Here is a 6473-nt window from a genome sequence, read left to right as displayed (position 1 = left end):
TATATATATATATAAACACCTCAAACAAGCAGATACCCTGCAGTTTATATTTCCATGGAGATGGAGTTGAAGATGCAATCATACACCTGCTTCAACAAACCTATTTCCATCTGGACAAAGCAGTCAGCACTGTGAGGATCACGTTCTTTGGTTTCTGCAGTGCATTCCACACAATTCAGTCTGATTTGCTTTGCCGGAAACTTCAGGAGACACAGCTGGAGGCCACCTTGGTCAACGAATACCTGACAGACAGGCCAGTCTGTGAATCTGAAGGGTCATGTGGGTCTTAACTCTCACCACTCCTTTTGACTCTGTGCACTTCAGACGTCCTGCACAAGTCCGACTAATGTCATCTACAGAAATACTCAGATGGCTCATGAGTACAGAGAGCATGGAGAGAAAACATCCACCTACTTTTGAATGCAAACAAAATAAAAGAGGTGATTAAAGATGTGGATAGATGCAACTGGAGGTGATGTAATTGCAATTAACGTCAGAAATGCATCAAATTTACAGTTCACAAAACAATAGATTTAGTGTCAGCAGCAAGATTTGAATTTTATCTACACTTTAATTGCTGATCAGTAATTGAGAAGGTGAGCTGATTTTAATGGTGGGAAAGCTTTGAATTGCTTCCTCAGGAGGATTTAACTATACTAAATAGAGCAGTTCCATGCTCGCAATCTAAATTTTGGAATCAGTTTTTTACTGTGTGAGACAACAACGTTTGTTGTTGATTGTTGTTCATTTTCCATTAGTTATGTGGCATATTTTTATGCTTGGTTCACTTTCTTCTTAGCTAAAAATCACTCTTGAATGGTTTTATGTTAAAATTACAATTATAATATTTCAGACCCCATGCCTCCAGCCTGCCAGGTTTTACAAACAGATTCGCTTTTGTCAAGTCAAATCATGTTTACTTGTGTAACACATTTCAGTAACATTAAATGTCATTAAAAGAAATCCCTCTAAACAATGGAAACTAATCAGACAGGTTTTCTTGGTATTCATACTAGTGAGGTTAACCAACTGTAATTTTATAATCCTGGAAGATTTTCATAAAATTACACCCAACATTTGCATTTCTACAGAATTTAAAATGCATGCTCTCATGCGGACAGATCATCTGAAATAATTCGTGGTTGATAAAATAATTAAAAAGAATTATTTGACCAACAATCAGGCTAAATCCATCAGGTAGTGGAAGTTTGATGCTCTACCTCCTTCCAAGCGTTTCCTTATAAACAACCTTTCAAGAAAACCCAATTTGAACATCAAACGTAAAATGTTGTCAATTTCGCGCAAGGAGATTTCCTAAAGCATCACACTGTCTAATCTTGTTAATTCTGCTCCTAGCTCGTTTGTCAAATTGTGCCTCTTGAATAGATTGAGGAGCCTTTTTCCTTGATGATGTCTTATCAGCAGGCTATCAGCTCAACTTGCAGCCCCTTCACACCTCCTCCAAGGCCTCTCTCTTCTTCCCACACTCCACCGGCAGGCACTGACATTTCTGTAATGAATGTGCCTCATTTTCAGAATGTTGCCCAATTAGGTGTGAGACTATGAGCTGTGGGGAAAGTTTTGTTGTATTTGCGCCAGAGTGATTCTCTAATTAAAGATCCAAGTAAATTAGGCTGGATTTCTGAAAAGGACATGGCTGATGGCTAACTTGTCCTTTGAAAAGATTCATTGCCTTACATTAGACAAATATGTGGATGTTGTTAAAGCTCGGATTCTACTAAATGTCATGATTCGTAGAGTTTATTGCATTCATCAATATTATCTGTAGATGTAAATGAAGCATACGTTTTACAAAGTGAAGTAGTAAAAGGCTGCAGATTATAAAATGGAAACTGACCAGATTGTACCATGATGTTTGCATCACCAAGTGGGATGGTGATATTGTACTTTTCCTTTTTCTTCCTCCAAACACAGCAAGAGGAGTTTGTACCACAAAGTTGACCTCCTCCCCTGCTCTGATTTTTCTTTTCTAGTTAGCACTGGGAGCACCGGAAGAAGGAAGAGGAGTTTGATTTTTTCACAGATTATCTGTTTCATACCACACTGTCACGATACAATGACCGTTTTAACAAATATGTAAAAACAATATATCTTTTATAAAAGTTGCATACTGCAGCTTTAAAGGATGTGAGATATCAGCCATGTAGTTTGCCAATAATGAGACGCAACTGACAAGCAAGAAGATGCTCTGGTCAGACAAAACTAAAATATTACGTTACAGAGATACAGAGGTACATAAACATCACATCATTTTGAACACAACTATACTTCAGGGAGGTGGCAGCAAAATGGTAATTTTCTTCAGCTTTAACTTTCAGGCTTATAGACATGCAAAGTTGACAGAAACCCCAAAAGAGTTCTAGCTGGACATATTTATAATATAGACTCTGTGACATTGTTTGGATTTATATCTGTCAGTTTTCTTCCACTTCACAAGTGTGCACTAATTTGTTCTGGTCTGTCCAACTGGTGGCCAACTCCAGTGTTCAAGAGTCGGTGCCCTGTATGTTTCAGATGGCCTTCAGCACACCTGAATCAAATAAATGGTTCCCTATGAGGCCACTGCAGAAACTGGCTGACATACTCATGAGAGAATTCAGCTGTGTTGGAGCATGGACACATTTACAACATACAGGGAATCAACTCTCGAGGACTGGCGCAGGCAGATGTTGCACGTTCATTACATAAAGTCGCAATGGAACAGCTGAATGTTGTGGTTGTAATGCGAGAAAATGTGAAAAATGTTCAATGAGTATGGAAAGTTTTAAAGGGCAGTGGTTATCTTTTGAGGATATCCTACACAAGACACACAATCAGCACCTGTGATGCTTATCACACAAGAGAGCCTAAACCGAAGAATCTAAATTGTTATACAAAACTACAAACATAGCACATGTCAGACCTTCAGAAAAATTAAGAGAATCAATAATAGTCCAATACTTTGCACTCATCTTTAGAACTAACATTATTTTTTGTTCAATGTTTATCAATTAAAGTACTTCTGAAAAGTACTTTTTCAGAAAAAGTACTTTTTCATAAAATCCATATTTGAAATTTGCTGCTGCCTAATTACACACGTGATGCAATCTCAAATATTTTTTTTTAGATATAAATGAAGAGTCATATTTTGGCAACACAAGCTGAGAAATTACTGCACCAACTTTAATTGTTTTTGAAAAGAGCAAAATGTGAACATGCAAACACAAATAAAGGCTTAGTACAAAAGATGTTGAAATTAAGTAAAAAAAAAAAAAATCTAAAGTTCAACATTTTGTTAGTGTCTAGTTTTAGACACCAATGGAAACTGTCATTTACATAGACATTTTGGATTTGGAGTGCCTGGGTGTGTTCCACGGAGTTCCTAACAGACAGTAACTTCACCAGCACTACACAGTACATTCAGACCTAAGCCTCTGGATAAACAGGGTGGACAAAGCAACATGTCCCCAATGCATTCTGTATGCTGTGGAGGAAGTCTGCTGATAAGATGTAATCTGTGACACAAACAGCAGTGAGTTCTGACTTTCCTTCATATAACAAGCCAGTCTGTATGCACATGAATTTGCACCTTTGAAAAATGTACAGCTAAAATAAATTCTAAAACATTATATTCTATGAAAGCTTTTGTGCCATCTAACAGAAAATAAGCATATTTGTTATCAGTTCTAACAACTCTGGGGATACAGTGTGACATAATTAAAATATTGTTTCTCAGCTTTATGAAAAGGGTTTGGACTGCTGAAACCTCAGATCAGTGGCGGTTTCTGATATGGGCAACGTGGGCAAACGCCCAGGACAGCATCTTGTAGGGTAGACATGCATGCATGTCTTCTGCCTTCATGTTGGGGTAGCAGCATCAGAGTCAGTGACTGAAAATAGCTCAACAGACTAATTAGAAGGCTCATTGTGACCTCTAAGAAATGATTCTGCAAAGAAGAAACCTTTTCATGAAGGATTCTTCAGAAAATCAAGAAGATTATGGACGACCCCGTGCATGTTCTTCACCAGACTACTAATCAACATCAGAATGACTTCAGTTAGAGGCTTCTTCTGAGTCAATTCTTCCCGCCCACATCCATCACCATATCAACATCAACTTTTAGAAGAAACTTGAATTATATGACTTGTAAAAACAGTATTTAATTTCCCTTTAGGGATCAATAAAGTATTTCTAAATTGAATTCAGATGAATTGTAATATTCCATATTTAACTGATAATTCGGATGTTATTTTAATAAGAAACAGTTGTTGCTCAGGCATATTAGATCCTGATAAGAGAACAAGAAACAAGAGTGTCAAAAATAACCTCACTCAACACTGAACGGAGGGATGAACATGTGAGGAATCACGAAGTAGCAGCATGATGAAGAACTCCTCCACAGCATCAATTCCACTGCCAATACATTCACCCAAGGTATGGCCTAGTCTGCTCATTTTCCTGTTATCTTTCACCTTTTTAATGCGCCTGTACTGCTGTGCATCTAAGGAACATGCAGACGGAAAATCTCAGTCACACTCAATATAACACGACCACTAATGAGCATTTTAAAATCTGAATCCCCCAGTGTGACCATATGACTGAGTTCACTAAGCATGAATTTCTCTGTAACTGTGCAGCGCAAATGAGTACAGTCCAGGCAGAAAATGAGGCCGTGGATTATTCGATTCCAGGGACTCTCAGGCTGCTGTTGTTTACAAAAGCCGACGCCTTATCTTACAATTACAGTGATTGTGATCTGCATCCTCATTACTAATGAATGATTTCTTCCTTTACTTACAGTTCCTTGCAAATATAAACACACCCCATGAACTTTTTCCACAATGTTTGACGTCATAACCGTAAACCTTTGTGGTTTATAAATACCACATACATGGGTTTTCAAAATTATTTTGTGTTCACTTGTTCACCTGCCTTGAATAAATCTTTTTAAGAAACACAATTTGCTGCAAGTAGGTTCAAGAACTTTAGAATAGTTAAATTTTTGTACAACAAAATACATTTTCCCATCCATGTTTTTTTTTCCAGTTGAACTACGGTAACATACAATGCTTTGGTTATTCTGCTATATATAAGAAGCCTTGAAATAAATAATCCCATTGTAGATCTGGATGCATAGCATGGTTTTTCTGTTGTGCAGTGAATCAACACCTAAACAACTTTTAGGTTTTCTTCCATAATTGTAGTGCTTTTAGCTTAATCCATCTGCCCATCAACTTCACAGCTTTCCAGTCCATGCTAAAGAAAAGCAAAGTGGTGCTGCAAACCACCATGTTTTGCAGTGGGGACGATGAAGCTGTACTACTTTGTGTACATAAAATAAGAAAGCCAAAACAAACAAAGTTTGTGGTTCTAATGTGGCAAAATATGGAAAAGTGATATGGACACTTAATTCCAAAAACACTTTGTTTCACTTCTGTCAGATATTCTGTCAATGGTTATACTTTAATCAACAATCATAAACTAAACACAAAAAGTAAGGACACAAGACAGGCAAAAATAACCTATTTTGGTCATTTCAGAAAAAAAAGTGACCTGTCTGTGCACCACACATTGATGGGTACTTTCTTTCTTTCATTGCTCCCAGTTTCCTAAAACTCAACTAGCACATTCTTATTGAGCACCTTCCCTTAAGAGTCAAAAATGAGAACACCAAGGCCTGTTTTCTTTCTCTTTTTTTTTTTTTTTTTTTGTTCAGCGGGGAACTGACCTGTCACATAATAAGCGGCGCTTGTGTGATCATTATTCACTATCAGTGGCCTTTCGTATCTTTCATCCAACTGGAACTGGGTCTCAGTGTTCAGCTGGACATCTGTCCTCTAGAAAAGTGGTGACATGCAGGTGGGGGAGGAGCTGCACAGATCCACAGCATAGGTAGGCGAAGCTGTCGACAGGGAAACATTTACTGTAGCTGTGCACTCTGCAAATCTGGCCTTCATGAAAGGGTAGAAAGAAGAAAGCCATTGTTCAAGAAAGCAATTAGAAGTCCTGTAGTTTGCCAGAAATCAGCTAGGGGAATTTTTGGCCTAGATACAAAGTCCTATGAGTTTAGAAAACAAACACTGCACATCACCCAGAACACACCAGCTCCATGGGTTTAACAGGAACAGGGAAGCAAAGTGGTTTGGATCTGAGTTGTCCAATACCAGTGTTTACGGGTCATTTTCCCGCATTTTAGACATAACCCTGCTTTATAACCCTGGTAGTTCAAATGGCTGAATTGGCGACGCAGCATGTCATCAAATTCTGCAGGATCAGGCTAACCACTTGTTCTTTCGAGATGTCTTGAACCAGGAAATAATCTATAACAGTACGCCCACCGAGGACTGACCTGACCGGTCAGGGGTCTGTAACCTTTACAGTCCAAAGAGCCATTTTTGCCCTCAGGCAAGCAAAATAAAATCAATTTAGAGCTGCAAATATTACATGACCGCTTGAATCAATTTTTATATAT

The sequence above is a fragment of the Poecilia reticulata genome, linkage group LG21 (genome assembly GCF_000633615.1).
Source record: "Poecilia reticulata strain Guanapo linkage group LG21, Guppy_female_1.0+MT, whole genome shotgun sequence".
Classification (NCBI taxonomy): Eukaryota; Metazoa; Chordata; class Actinopteri; order Cyprinodontiformes; family Poeciliidae; genus Poecilia; species Poecilia reticulata.
The sequence above is the reverse complement of the archived record's forward strand: the minus strand, read 5'-3'. Positions refer to the sequence as shown.